This window comes from Mixophyes fleayi, chromosome 2 (genome assembly GCF_038048845.1).
Source record: "Mixophyes fleayi isolate aMixFle1 chromosome 2, aMixFle1.hap1, whole genome shotgun sequence".
NCBI lineage: Eukaryota > Metazoa > Chordata > Amphibia > Anura > Limnodynastidae > Mixophyes > Mixophyes fleayi.
Genome location: NC_134403.1, coordinates 168,943,622 through 168,960,068, shown reverse-complemented (window position 1 = coordinate 168,960,068; position 16,447 = coordinate 168,943,622).

Below are 16,447 nucleotides of genomic sequence, written 5' to 3'. Positions count from 1 at the left end.
ATTAAACTTCAAATTCCGGGGGACCATAAATCATCACCCGCTCTCCGGCACCAGGAGACGGCCATGCCCCACGAGCAACCCAACCAAGTCCGAAGGTATCGACTGTAAACAGAAACATGATGTCGACCGGGCCCCATCACTCACAATATGTGAAACAGCAGGGGAGCCCAGGAGACATGGCCGTTCCCCATCTGCAGAAAGTTATCCTAAAGAACAATCCGAGAAACAAAGTATAAGCAGAAGAACATGAACACATTTAAACGAGCAATAGCAAAAATAACACGTGAATAAAATGATCAACATATTATGTATGTCATTTTTATAGAACAAACTAACTAGTATAATTTGTAATTCAAACTTTACTAATCAACTACACATAGTTCCTTTCAGTTGAAGGTGTCGGGACCAATGGTACTTGCCGAGGATGACAGATTTCGATCCATGGAACCGTCACACTTGCCGGGGAGCCGTAGAAGCCCAGTCTCCATTCCAGGAGGCTGGCCTTTAGAGTAATCACTTAGTAGCAAAGGGAATGAAAAACTTCTATCGCTGACTGGAGATCGGATCAGGAACTGGACGGCCCAAGTCAAGTTTACGTAACAAGTCTTTGCCTTCGATCGGATCCCTTATGGTGATTTGGCGACCACCTGCTTCTACAATTAAGCGGAAGGGAAAACCCCATTTGTATTTATATCCATGCTCTCGTAAAGTTCTTGTAACGTCCTTTAATTCCCTGCAGAAGGAGCCTTTAATTGTAGAAGGAGCCAGGTCCTGGAAGATTTGAATCTTGGAATCTTCGAATAGAATAAAAGGAGAGTTCCTGCTTGCTGTAGTTATGCTTTCTTTAGTTTTAAAGGACAGGAATTTAAGGACCACGTCCCTGGGCGGTTCAGTGTCTTTAGGTTTAGGGCGCAAGGCCCTATGTGCACGTTCAATGCATATTGTTTGATCCGAGAGCTCAGGGACTAATTTTTGAAATAGTCGAACCAGATATGGTTCTAACTGCTGATGGTCCACCGCCTCCGGAATGTTACGTAACCGAAGATTGTTCCGGCGTTCTCTATTTTCAAGATCTTCTGATTTCTCTTTGTAGAACAGCAACTCCCTATTTAGATAGTCAATATCTTGTGTTGTTTCCTGCAGCACTTTAGAGTTTGAATCCACTTTATGTTCAATAGAGGCAGTGCGTTTGGTCAACTGCGCAATTTCGCCGCGGAGATCCGCAGACAGCTTTTGGAATTCAGTTGTAAAGGTATTCTGGAGTGATACCATCATAGCCTGAATAGTGGCTAAAGCATCCGCAGAGTCAGTCAGGGTTCCCACTGAGGCTTGAGGAGATAGAGGGGGAGAGGTGGTATGAACGGGAGAATCCTGTCTTGACATGTGTTGGAGGATTCCCGTCTGTGTCCCCTTTTTGCCTCTGGAGCTGTTCTTATGCATGATTAGTAGTAGGACACCAAGCAGGATTTATAGGCAAGAATAAGAGTGTCTCCGGGTGGGCCGGGCCAGATAGTATTGATTAAACGAGCATGACGGGAGAACAAATGCTTACTCCGAAGTGGAAACTAAAAGATGTAGTTTAAGGCTTGAATGATTGAAAAGCCACTTGGTTGTGTTAAACTCGTTTCAGCTGAACTATCACTGATTGGCCCCTATATTGCGATGTAGGCACAGTAACAGAGAAACCGTGTTATACAGCGGGCATAAGACAACAATTTCAATTGCAATTTTTGAGTTAGCAGTAGAGGGTGATAAATCTTCATTCCTCTCGTCCGTGAGCAGTAGAATATGTATAACGTCCCGAGATGGCGTCAGAGGCCAACAAACTGTGTTGAAGAAAGTCTAGATGGGCAAATTTATGACCTACACAAGTTGGCCACTAGATGGCAGTAGGGCACCGGATAAGACTTGTGGAGAATATAGTGTATAATATAGCCACAAGATGGCAGCACCAACTCTTTGAAATTTTTTCCTTTACAGATGTAGTAGCACAAAAACGCCACAAGGTGGCAGCAAAGACTGACTTTCAGTGTGTAAACTGCTCGGTAAAGACATAAAGCCTCACTTTAGGTGCGATATTTCAGACACTGTAAAATTTTTCTTGAGAGGCACAATAACAGTGAGGGTGTTCAGCACTATATGATGTTGTGCAAACCTGGTATGTGCTTAGGGAACTACAATAATCGGGCACCGCTGGGCCACCTAGGCAGACTGGATAGGGGTTTCTCTGTGAGCCCCGGAGGACTTCCCAGCAGACACTGCACTGGCTCCAGTAGCGGAAGTGAAGGTGGTAATGGCGCCAATGATATCCGGTCACTCAATCCTTACACCGGGATCTAGGGAAAGCGAGGGGATCCACCGCTGGGCAGCCGCTCGTCAGCGCAGACATCCCCACAGCTCATGCAGGTAGTTAGAATAGGCAGACACTGCCCGTTCTCGTGTCTCCCCCCGCGCTGCCTCACCTCTATATTTCCTGATGCTGCGTCCCCTGGGTTGATTTTATCACAGCCTGCAGCTTCCACAGCATCCAGCATGTGCTTGGGTACAGCAGCTTGTCGCCTCCAGGCGGATCAGAGCGATCTGCGGCGCACACTGAGCGGGTCCCTGCTTCCTCAAAACACCTGGCCAGGCTCCACGTTTGGGCTTAAGAGACCCCAGCTACTCAGCCCAGAACTTAATGACTTTTATGGCGCTGTTTAATAAATGTTACTTTGGGGAAAAATGCTAATATAAGAAGATATTTAAGGTGGATGAGCGGAGCTCAGATAGAACACGTCCGCTCTATATGGCAGTCAGGCCACGCCCCACTATTTGCTAATTTTAAGACTTTTGGTTGTGGTACACCAAAAGTAAACGCATCTTTGGTCTTTCCCACTTTTTATAGAAGTTGTCACGTCTTCATTCATTTATAATGCATATGTTTACAGTCATGTGAAAAAGAAAGTATACTCTTTCAAATCTATTACTATTATTAATGCAACAAAAAATAAGCCAACATGAAGAAGCCTTGGGTGGAAAAAGCAGGTACACTCCATGAGTAAATTCTAGGTCCACCTTTAACAGTAATACCCTGAAGTAATAATTTTCTGTATGAGCTCATACATCATATTTAACATTTTTTGTCTCAATTCTCTTTACAATACTGCTTAAGCACATTGATATATGAGAGAATTTGTTAATATACTGCTCTTTTAAGGTCCCATCACAGCATTATAATGGTGTTGGCCAGTCCAAAACCTTGATGGCTATTTTTATGGCAATTTAATGGTTGATATGTCGTTATGCTTAGGAACATTGTCCAAACTCTGCCAAGTTTCAGATATCTGACAGGCAACCTCACATTTTCTAGTAGCGTACTCTGCTAGAAAAAAGCATTGTTAGTGGACTTAATGCGAGCCGCTATATCGAGTGGCTGCGAAACAGTATCAAATCATTAAACCTCAACCACCATACTTTAATGTTTGGTATGAGGTTCTAGTGATGATATGCTGTTTTGGAACTTGATAATAAACATGAAGTGCATTAATAGCAAAGAATTCCAGTTTGGAATAATATACTCTAGACAGATGAGACCAGACATCTTGTGTTTCAGATACAACTTTTCAAAACTAAGCCATACTGAAATGTTTTTGATTTGTTTTGTTATTTGAGAGAAGCAGCAATTTGTCTGTTTACCCTTCCAAGAAAGCCATACCTATTACGTCTTTTTCTAATGGTAGAGCAATGAACTTTAACATTTTTACAGTTGATAGGTCTGTACATCCCTTTTGGGTTGTTTGCAATTTCTTGGAACATCATAAGTTTGATATTTTGGTGAATTTGCCTTTTCGAAATAAGAATGTAATTGCTTTTTTATATTGGTTATCAGAATTAAGTCCCTGAGATCTTGTTTAGTGGCTCCTTTGCCAGCTTCTTGTCATTCATCTCATCTCAGTTTTGAGAGTCAATGTAATCTTGGCAGCTTGAGAGAGCCTGCTGCATGCTTAAGAAATTAGTCAATTGGTGCGCTGGTCTGGGGTTTGATATTCGAAGAGTTGTCGCAAGAAGCGCAGTCATTAGGGAACAGGTAAGTAGAATTATAACGATCTACAATCTGTAGTAGTATTGTTGTGCTTGAAAACTCTGGTCAAGGGGAGCTCCATTTTTTTTTTTATTTACATATGTACTAGAGATGCTCACTGACCCCCGTGTTTTGGTTTTGGATCTGGATTACCTTCGGGTTTTGGTTGTGCCAAAACTGCCCTTGCGTGTTTTTGTTTTGGTTTGCTTTTTTTGACAAAATGCCACTTTTTGGGCTAAAATCACATAATTTAGTTATTATTTTTAGCTACATTATTATTAACCTCAATAACACTAATTTCCAGTCATTTCCAGTCAATTTTTAGCACCTCACAGGTCACAATATGATTTTCATATACTTTCGCCCAAAAGACTGTGCCATAGCTCACCCCCAAATAGTTGCCAGTGTTCAGTGCTTCAACAGAAGTAATCGGCCTTGAATTTATTTTTCAAAGTATCCACTCACAGTGTATCGTGCCATAGCATTATTAATAGGCCTGGCAGTGTTCTTTAAAGTGTACTGACATTGTATTGTGCCATTAATATGGATTCACATCAGTCGAGAGCAGACCAGGAGCACCAAGCAGCTGCTGGCACCAGTCATGATGATAGGAATGCCTGTACGTCATCTGCTAAAGCCTATGTTAAAGACTGAGGTGCATAGTGTTTTTAAAGTGAGGGAAACCAAAATGTAAAAAAACACATTTTACCTTGGTTAATTAAAAAATACCTGTAATCAAGGCAAAGTTGACTGCAGAAAAAAAATAAATTGCCACCATGCCATTACACACGCAGTGGCAAGGAAAGAGTCAGGCCTTTCTGTATGAGTGCTAGTTCTGCAACTTTCCTTGAGGCATCTTGTAAGTTCAGTCATGACGATACAAGACCTTGCAGCACGGTGCCTTTGTGGTGTTCTTCTACAGTCCTAAAACATACTAGTCGGTTAACTGGCTGCATTTGTGTGTGTCTATATTAGGATTTTAGACTGTAAGCTCCGAATGGGGTAGGGACTGATGGGAGCTAACATAACTTATGTAGATAGTTACAAGATATAGTTATAACTAACATAACTTATAACTATATCTTGTAACTATCTACATAACTAACATAACTTATAATGGTTTCTGCTTAGTTCTCCTTTGCTCTGTAGCGCAGCGCAATAACTGGAGCTATATAATTAGCTGCTGCTGATGAGGATGATAACAGGGACGTGCAGGAGATGCTGTCTGTGGCTGGAAAACTTTCTGGACTTTACCGCCATTTTCCAACAGCATGTAGGAGATTGCAGCTGCTACCACAATAATACACTTTGCCCTGTCACCAACTGAAGCAAGAGGTGGTGACAACGTTTAATTCCACCCTCTGTATGCTTAAGTGAATGGAGTAACAGCGAAAGGCCATCCACGCTTACTCTACACCCCATGGGAAAAAAGGGGGAATGTATTTTAGTCCAGCGCAGTGGAGAATAATTTCAGTATTATTTATGGTCCTGAAAGTAATATAAAATGTTTACTTTAAAGTGAGTTCAGCAATGCTAACATGATTCACTTAATTAGAATTTTGGGGGGAAAAAATTGTGAATATCAGACTAGTAGATCAAGTACATTATTCGCTTTGCCTGGATCTAAGAGTTATCAACATTTTTAAATCTGATCACTACATTTTGGCGACTGTGCTTGACCCTAGGTTTAGAGTTATGTGTTATATTTATTTCCAAATGACACATATCTCAAGAGATGCAATGAGTTGCTGGTCAGGCAGTTGAGAGCTCAAGTGGTACATGACACCACAAGGTTTACTCCTTCAGTTTCTATTGTGACTGCAGCTAGGAAAAAAATAGCTTTACCAAGAGACCCAGTGGTGGTGATACCTGAGTCTGCTCAACATTTCAACATCTGCTCTGGTCTAAAAGAATTGCCCCTAAACAGTGACGGCTTTGGCTTAATATGTACTACAAATTCCATGAGAAAGTCCTTTGCTGGCAATTACATCAAAGTACAGAGACTTCTGTAATATAGTCTTACAGCATGGAATAATTAATATTGTGTGAGCACCAATGATGTACACACTGATGAGGATGAGAATGGTGACTGTAGATTGCAGGTGCTGGGATGTAGCTGAGAGAAGGAAGCTAGCTAGTTTTTTCTCCAATTTCCTCTGAATCTACTTCCCTCAGTACATATCATTGTGTTCTAGTACTTTTCTTCCTTTGAAGAATGTTACCCTCCTGTACCTTGTTGAAGAACCCTTCATAATTATATATTTCAAAGTTTCTATTATGTCCCTCTTTTCCCTTTTGTTTTTGTGTGGGCAATGACACTGAGACTGAAGAATCTACAAGAATACTGTTGTTAAACCTTCTGTTTCTCTGTGAGCTCTGTGAACAACAATGACTGCTAAGAACCCTGCTACCCCTTCAGTGTCTCTGTGAAATGACGCCGGATCTCGTTTTTGGGCGTTATTTATAGAATGAAAGTCTCGCAAGATCCGATGATGCAATGATGACGTTTTGCCTTGTTTTCATGCCCGAACGCGCGAGACAGTACCAAGCCGGCTCAGATACCCTAAGTTCGGGTGGGCTCTTTTTGGGAAACCGAGCCCGCCCATCTCTAATATGTACAGTGGAACATATTAACATGAAGTAAGTATGTCATGGTAACATAAGAAACCAATATACACATTTTACAAAAAAGTTTGTGAGAAAACAACCAAAAACAGAACTGTGTGAGCAAAGGAGACGGGTAGAGCACGATAGGAAATTGTGAAGGGGATGATGGTGATCAAGTGCCATTATGGACGGTTAGGGAGGAGTGATTTCCAAGTTCTCTGACTGAAAAGGGTGGGCCATTAGAATCCCAACTACAGTGGGGTTAGTTGAATTATTAAATATCCTCTGTATGTGGGAGAATCATTAAACTTCAACCAATGAGGCCAAGTGGCAGTAATAGTCAAGTATATGTTTATCTCAGACATAGCTTGTCAACTGACATGTAAAAATTGATGTGCCCTGCCCATTCCTTGATCTGGAGGGAGTATCTCCAGTGCAGTGGGATTTGAGTCTCCACTAATTATTTCTCTAGAGAAATGTATAGTAATCTTCCAATATGGGGTTGATTCGCAGGCATTCCGACCATATGTGGAAGAAGATGCCCCTGGATTTTGCGCATCTCCAGTATGTGGCAGGAACATTTGGGAACTCTTATGTAATACGCGGAGACCCAATACCACCTGGTCAAAATCTTGCTTTGGCTCTGAATGAGCAAGAATCAGCAAACTGCAAAATTTCTAACCAGTCCTCCTCGTCCAAGTCTCCAGATACATCCCTGCACCAGGCATCTACGTATCTCAGGGAAGAGCTAAACAGACCATCCATGAAAATTTTGTAGAGGTTAGAAATAGTGGCTTGGAGTTGGGGAGGGAATAAACAGTGCCTTGAATAGTGAGAGATCTCCCTTGAGTTTTGTTAGACAAGATATGCCTGATCTGAAGGAAGGTAGACCCAGTGGAAGTTTTCTGCAACTTCTGATAGAAGTATATAACCTCCCTGCTCACCAGTTTGCCTACATGGAGTACACCTGTACCAGGCCAGGCCTTGCATAAAAGAGCTAAGGAAGCCTCTGAAGACATGATGCTTCATCCTGAATGATCTAGTGGATTTGAGGACCTTACTAGGCATTACTGCACAATAGTATCCAAGAAAAGAGGGCGCTGTAATTCATCCCTGGGTCTACATCTATAAAGAATGTCAAATTTGATCTGAGAACCTTCCCTCTCTGTGAAAAAGCTCACGGGGACCTTATTTGGGACTGTCTGGAGAATGTATAGGATTAGAGGATATTGATTTTTATATTGCTTTCCCATACCCAAGAGATCGTCTTAACAATTTTGTCAATTTTTTTTAAGGTCTTTTTGGGTATTGGTCAGGAGGGGAAAGTAGTTTAAGCGTACAACCGCACATTCTTGGAGATGATTGTGATGCCTAATTAGCAGATCTAAGAGGGACGCCAGGGGAAGGCTGGAGATCATATGATAAGCCTGTGTGAATGCTCAAGTTCAGGGCAACAGACTGAATAATTGGTCTTGAAGTTGGTCACTGACATTGCCTTTTGTACAATTCAGAGGGCTGCCGTTGATCCTGATCCTGGGAAAAGGATAACAATATAGGGCTATATGCTGATGTTGGGATGCTATTGGAAGATTCATCTTACAAATCTATTGCTGTTACAGAAAAAAAAAATATCCTACCTCTAATGCTTTTATAATGGAGTTTATGGTCTTCATCCAAAAGTGCTTTACTTGAATTAATTTGTTTAAAGCTCTTAAATTGAGTACTGTCCTGAAGACTCCAGACTGCTTTTGAACCAGAAAAGGTTTGGAATAAAATCCTCTCTCTTTTTGATCAGTTAGGACTTGTGTTTGTAAACTGTTAAATAAAGCTTGTTTTGTAATGAAGAGACTGGTGTTGAAAAGGACTGCCTAGTGACTTTGGTTCCTGCATGTCTGAGTTACTGTATACCAGGCCCATATCTACTACACTGAACTGTTGGCAAGCTCTCAGCGGTCATATCAAATCTTGTGGTAAATGATGTAATTTTCCCTCAGTCACTTCTTGGATCATAGAATCTTGCTCATCTCGAACGATCCTTCAAAAGGAAGCATGACCAACCTATTTTTGAAGACAGATTAGCTGCCCAAGACCATTGACAAAGTACTCTCCTAACCATCACAGTTGAAGCTATAGTTCTTTCTGACAATGTCACCATATCTAAGGAAGCCTCACATAGAAAATCAATACCCTTTTGCACTGTTTCCATACTTTTGCATAAAAAAAGGGCACATTATATTTACATGTTCATTTAATTTTCTTGAAGAACTCCATGGAAGTCCTAACCAATGCGCTAACATTCTACTCAGCAGTACATAGACAAGAATGAAGCACACCTGAGGCTATATAACTCCTCCTCTTCCTCAGTGTCTTTGATTAACTTCCCAAGCTGCTTCTGAAAAATATAATAAAAAACAAGGGTGGGAATATTAGGGCTGCCATGGAGTACTCTGAGAAAATGAAATTAGCAGGTAAATATAATTTGCCTATTTCCTCTTCAGACACCCTTGCAGCCCTAACCAATGGGATGTACCTAAGCAGTATCAACACTGGACGGGCCAATAAACAGGGACACCATAATGAGTGCTAAAAAGAAAACATTTATTGACCCCCAGTCTGAAGAATATTTCCAAACTGGGCTTCAGTTACTGGTGTCACATCCAGGAAATAATGTCTTGCAAAGCTGTGGATTGTAGACCTTCCTGCCGCTTTACATATTTCTGTAGGTGATACTTGTGCATTTCCAGTCCAGGAAGTTACCACTGTTCTGGTCAAGTGTACCTTTATGAATTTGGACAAAGCTTGATCTTTCCATTTATAAGACTTTATGACAAACTCACAGATCCATATCCATCTTTGATGGAGTTCTATGTTGAGTCTTGCAGGTTTTCCAGGAGACTCAAACACTAACTAAACTGCCTCACTACACCATCATCCAGTTAGTGCACAATAGTGGGACTTACTTTGTCTCTGTGCTATTTTGCCTTTTTTAGTGCAGGCTCCAGAACCTTAACAGTTATTTTTCTCTTCTGCACGATCTTGCTCCATTTAAAATGCACTCTTTAAACTCCTGGGTATCCTAAAAGGCTGTGTGTGGTGTTACTTGATGATGCATCAGAGTGTAAGAACAGGCTGGACCCGTCTATTGAGCAGGCTCAGCTGAAAAGCTGGCAGATGCTCAATTGAGACATAAAGCAGTCCCAGGGAGCAACTCTTTTGGGCCTTCTAAATCCTGTTTCAGATAAAAAAGCAAGTCCCACACTTAAAATAATAAACACTAATGTACATTACACTATAAACTACACTGCTTACTCAGATGGACAAGACAGGGGAAAAAAAAAAGACAACGGATTCCAATGGACTTGGCAAAACTGATATCCAGTTTACCTGGGCTTTGCAAACTACTATCGGAGATTCATTCAGGATTTCTCTGATCTAGTGACTCCTATCACTATTCTTACCCGCAAAGGGGCGGATCCCTGTAATTGGTCACCGGAGGCCATTGCATCATTCGAAGCTCTTAAGAATGCGTTCACTAATGCTCCGGTCCTCAAGCATCCTAATCCGCAGTTGCCATTTATCCTGGAGGTGGATGCCTCGGAAGTAGGCGCTGGTGCTCTCTTATCTCAGATGGACCCCGGTGATCATAAAGTGCATCCATGTGCCTTCTTTTCTCGTAAGTTTTCGGCTGCCGAAGTCAACTACGATGTGGGTAATCGGGAACTCCTGGCAATCAAGTGGGTGTTCAAGGAGTGGCGTCACTGGCTTGAGGGAGCAATTCATACAATTTCAGTCTTCACTGATCATAAAAACCTGTTCTACATTGAGTCTGCCAAACGGTTAAACTCCAGACAAGCTCGATGGGCCCTATTCTTTACTCAATTTTATCCTAACCTACAGACCTGGTTCTAAGAATACAAAGGCGGATGCTTTGTCCAGGAGCTTTCTACCTCATCAATTACCCACAGGTGAACCACCACCTATAATTCCGGCTTCTATCATTCACGCTGGATTGACCCAGGATTTAGGAAACACCATACGTCAATTTCAGAAGATTGCCCCTTCTGAAACACCTGCAGGACGCCTTTTTGTGCCGGTGCATCTCCGTAGAGCTGTTCTCACTGAGGTCCATGAGAATAAATCTGCCGGGCATCCGGGTATCTCTAAAACCCTAGAAATCCTTATATGTTCAGTATGGTGGCCTTTACTCTCCTCGGATGTTGAGAGCTTTGTCTGTACTTGTGAAGATTGCGCAAAAAATAAAACCTCCAGGTCCACTTATGCCTTTGTCTACACCTATGAAACCCTGGACACATCTATCAATAGATTTTATCGTGGATCTGCCATATTCCTCAGGAAACAAGACTATTTGGGTAATAGTGGACCGTTTCAGCAAAATGTCCCATTTTGTTCCACTGACCAAGCTCCCTAGTGCTCAGGATCTGGCTGTGCTATTTGTGCAGCATGTCTTTCGTCTCCATGGCTTACCCACAGATATTGTTTCGGACCGGGGTTCCCAATTTGTTGCCTAGTTCTGGAAGTCCTTTTGTAGTCTTCTGGGGATTAACATCAGTCTCTCCTCAGCCTATCATCCTCAATCCAATGGGCAGACTGAAAGGGTGAACCAATCATTGGAACAGTTTCTTCGTTTCTACACTACAGAGTTTCAAGATAATTGGTCATCATTGCTTTCGTGGGCTGAGTTCGCATATAATAACTGATCTCATTCCTCCACCCAAATCTCTCCTTTTTTCTGTAACTTTGGCTTCCATCCAAGATCCAATTCCTTATCCCTGCTCAACTCATCTGGCCTTCCGGAGATCCGTTCCACGGCTTCATACCTTAAGTCTGTTTGGAAAAAAGTGCATGCTGCGTTAGTACGGACCTCTTTCCAGTCTAAAAAATTGGCAGACCGTCATCGAAAGGACTGTTCATTTAAGGTGGGGCAAAAAGTCTGGCTATCCACCCGCAATATCAAGCTCAGACAGCCCTGCAAAAAACTGGGCCCTAGATTTATTGGCCCATTCTTGATCATCAAACAGGTCAATCCTGTCGCCTTCAGGCTAAAACTTCCTCGTTCACTTAGGATGCCGAACACCTTCCACTGTTCTCTTCTGAAGCCTGCTATTCCTGCACGCAAGTCTAGGCTCTTTTACTTACAAAAGGCTCAGCTTGTCATCCCGGAAGGCCACAAGAAATTTCTGGTGGAGAAGATTCTGGACTCCAAAAAGGTCCAGGGGCAAATCCATTTCTTAGTTCAGTGGAAGATCGTGGACCAGAGGAAAGATCCTGGATTCCATGGAGACGCTTGCACGCCCACAAACTCATTGAAGAATTTTTCAAACAATTCCCTGGAAAACCTGGTTGTCGGGGTCCTTTGACCCCTCCTCAAGGGGGGGTACTGTTTCGAGCCGCGACTCGTCTCCTGGTCTCACCGACGTTCCGGCCGTCACCTTGACGTCACTTCCCAAGGCAACGGCCGGACGCTTCCTCCGCAGCGCCGCGTCCCGGCAATGAATGAAAGCCAGGCACGTGCGCAAATTGGCCCCACCAGCCTGCGGACTAATTAATGAATAGGATTAATCTTATGCAGGGGGCTGTGTGACTTCAGAGCCAGGCTCCAATTGGCTGCGTGTACTATTTAAGGTAGGGAGGGCTTAGCCTCCCTGCCGGTTATAGCTTCCAGACTCCTGTGTTGCTGCCTTCTGCTGTTCTGTTGGTGTTTAACCTTTGGACCTCTGTCTGCCATGTATGACCCCTGCCTGTCCTCTGGATTTGTCTTTTGCCTGTGCCCTTGATCTTTTGGCTTGTACCTTCGTTTCTGCTGATTTGCTCGTGACCTCGACCCCTGGCGTGTTTTTTGACGATTCTATAGCAAGTGACCCCTGACCTCGGCCTGTTCTCTAGGTTCGCTGTCTGCCATTACCCTCTACTCCTGGGTTCTCCACAGCTGGTACACATCACACGACCCTCTGTAGTCTGCAGCCAAGTCTGTCCCCACCACTAGGGGCTCCAGTGAACACCAGACTGTCAGAGCAGACTGCGGGTGTTGTTGTACTGGCTGGAGGGGTTCCTGACACTTCTCTCATATATCTGTTATATCTAGATTGACCGATCTGGGTTCTATAATTTCCCCCTCTTCACTGTCTGAGGACCAATCTTCCTCTTCCTGAATTCCCCTGACATATGCATAGAGGGCCCAGGTCAATCTATATCCAATCCAATATGTGCTTTTATTTTTTTTCATAACACTTTGATTAACATATTCCACTACCTACCTTTTTTTTCTTTTCCTGCCTATACTCAACTGCACTACTAGTCATTATAGCGAAGTCGTCATTTTCGACAAGACTAGCACTGACATGGTAATCGCGACTTCTGTCATTGGAGACATACAGGAAATAGATTGCTTCAAAAACTAACCAACAAATGCAATAGGTGAACATACCTGCACAGAGATGTACGTCACTTCCAAGGGCAAGTTACATTTGTGCTGTTAAGGGGGCAATGCAAGGACCTGCCCGCTGTAGAATGTACAACCCTTCCTAAAAAAAATACATTCTTCCATTACAGCCACTGTATTGCGTGTATACTGCCAGTGACAGTAGTCATGATTACCATGTCTGTGTAACTTGTCGAAAAGAACTTACGAGCACTGTCGTACCCCCACCCCTCAGCTGTGTAGGATGTTATCTCATTGGTTAGGGCTGCCACGGAGTCCAAAAAAGGAAAAATGTACAGAAGCTCTTCAGTCATTCAATGCGCAAAAAAAGGAAATATGTTGGAGAAAAAAACCTCAGTGGGAATGTACCAACCAAATTCTGCAGGTTGTCACCAATACCATATCTAAAGAAAAAGCTTAACCAGTGGCCAGAATTAAATGATCAAAGCTTGCCAATGCTTTTCTACCCATTTCATAGTGGATTGTGTGGGTTGAGTGCTGCTGGTGAACGTATGAAAGGAAAAAAAAAAAGAAAATCAACCAGACATTTTATGAAAAAATGAGATAAGACGGGCAAGTAGTTGACTTCCAGACTGAGGTCAAAACTATCATAAAGCAATGTTCACACCACCAAATCCAACTCTGGTGGAGCTATACATGATCCTAACCAAGTCTTTTCCACTGTAACTTGCCAAAACTATGTTCTAGTGTCCTTAAAGTTTTGAGTGTGGAGTTTACAGAGCAGGACATATAAGGCATCGTACAAAACAAAAAACACATTTTATAAGCAGACAATGCTCCAGGACCAGATGGCTTTACAGACACTTATTACAAGACATTCGATTTGTTATTCTCTCCTGATCTTGCTGTGATGTTCAATAGCATATTGAAGGGTGGCTCCATCTTCATGGTGGCCCTCAAAGCTAGATTAGCGGTAATCCCAAAGAAGGGCAAAGATACATCCAGGGCCATCTTAACAACATTATGGGCCCCTGGGCAAAGCAGTGCACCGGGGCCCCTAGATATAGATATATAGATATATACAGATACAGATATAGATATATAGAGATAGATAGATGTACTTGCTCAGTGACCCTTGAAGGTTTTTTTTGCAGGTTTTTTTCTTTTGCAGGATTATTTATTCTCATTAAGAGCCGTGCCTATGGGGCCCCCTTGCCCATGGGGCCCCTGGGCAGCTGCCCATCGTGCCCGATGGAAAAGATGGCCCTGGATACATCTAAATGTGCCTATTACTAGCCCATCCCTCTGGTGAACACCAATATTAAAATTTGCGCAAATTTTCTCACAGAACGTTTGAACACATATTTGTTGCTCATTGCAATCTATCTGGCCCTCACAATGCTCAGGAATTTTTCTTTCTCTCAAAATTATATTTTGCTTGCACATTTACTGTGGTTTCACATGAAGCAGAATTCCAACATAGTTGCAACTGTTTCACTTTGTATTCCTTTGACTTACTGTAATACCTTAATGGTTAATTGTTCAATGCACACTAAGGTGAGCCAAGTGGAGACCATTTTTAGGATAGAGCACAAGCAGCATTTGAATTACAAAAAATAAGTACTTTACACAACTTTAAAAAGTTTTGCATCTCCTCCCTGAATCGAGGGATACTTTCCTCACTTTACAGTATATTAATACTGGGGACTCAGGGCAGGCATGAGCAGGAGAAGGAAAGATACCTAAGCCCCTGCCTGATGGAAACTGTTGGGAATTTATCAGGGGAAAGACAGTGTCCAGCTCAATTTCAACCCTGATTAAAGAAAATTCCTGACCAACTTGCTACTATGTTCCCTTCCAGTACTTCATTCTGTTGGAAGGAATGTGGTTAAAGCAGGGGTGGGCAAACCAGTCCTCAAGGGACAACAACAGTTCATGTTTTTAGGATTTCTGTCTGTAGAAACAGCTGGGATAATTACTGACCCAGCCAAATAGATTAACTCAGCTGTGCATGATTAAAGAAATCCTAAAAACATGAACTGTTGATGGCCCTTGAGGACTGGTTTGCCCACCCCTGGGTTAAAGAGACATGTACTACCATATTTGGTGGACCTGCCCCAAAATCTCAGTTCTTCTGGCCTCACTCCAGCCATGTCCAGTCTTTAAAGACCCCTCCTCCTCCTCCTTTGCTACCCAATACAAGAAAAAGACTAGTATTCTGCCAAGCTAGCGTCCCACATCCTGGCAGTAGCCAAATGTCTCATTGTCAAGTCCTGGAAACGTAATGTGACCCTCCTCCCACACATTGAAAAAAAATCACTTCACTGCACGACAAAGAAAATACCTTCTGGGCCAGTTGATATCCCTAAAAACACCTCAGTCCATCTGCATAGTGTGAACTGGATTTTTACCCTTCTATCCAATACTTAGCTACTCTTTCCCTAATTTAGAGATTGGGCCTCGGTCATGTCTACCCCTCCTATTTCTTATCTCCATATCATGGGCATCAAAGTGGTGACTTTACCTCTCCTCACATCTTCCAATTTTCTATCTCTTCATCAGGTTTAAATTCCATGTTTTCTTGATATGCTACTGCATTTATTGTATAATCTTAGGATTCTGTTTATTTGATATTGAATCTCTAATTGTATTGTCTCCGAATCTCGTTAAATAAAAATTATAAAACAAATCCAGTAGTTTACACAACATATTATTGGATTGAATATTTAAGGGGCCTTTCCTTTGTTTTTGGAATTGTGTATTTTGATTTCAACTTTACTATTTTATGATTGCCACCTTTACATTTCACTCCATTGACCAGTCTGTATTTAATATGTTTGTCCTGCTACTTACCTTGATAGATACCAGACTTTGACGATTCTCTCCTTGGGTCCAATATTTTTCCAATTTGGCTGTTATTTAGTCTGTAAGGACTATATTGAAATATACATACTGCAAAAGTATAGTTCAATATAGTGATAATTAAATATTTTTCTTAAGATAAGTGGATACAGACTGACGCAATGCAAAAAAAAAAGCTTTCCCATTTGAAAGATTATAAATTAATTGGTTGCAAACAAATACACAATGGTTAAAACAGATCAACCATGCATTCAAAGGCATGGGTGGGTCTAGATAGATCAGTCACCCCTGCTGCTCTTTTATGGCGTTTTTCTTGGGTCCTGCAGCAGTCCCCACACCACAGCAGTGTGTATGGATGCAAATAAATATATATAATTGTGCAACACGGTGCTGTGTATGCAAGTCCTCCTCAACAATGCCTGGAGACGTTAACTAGAGACATAGAACTCCATGCTCCATCTTAATACTGCCCAGGTATTGCACTGCTTTACTGTGAGACCAGCTGGCGTTCCCTGATC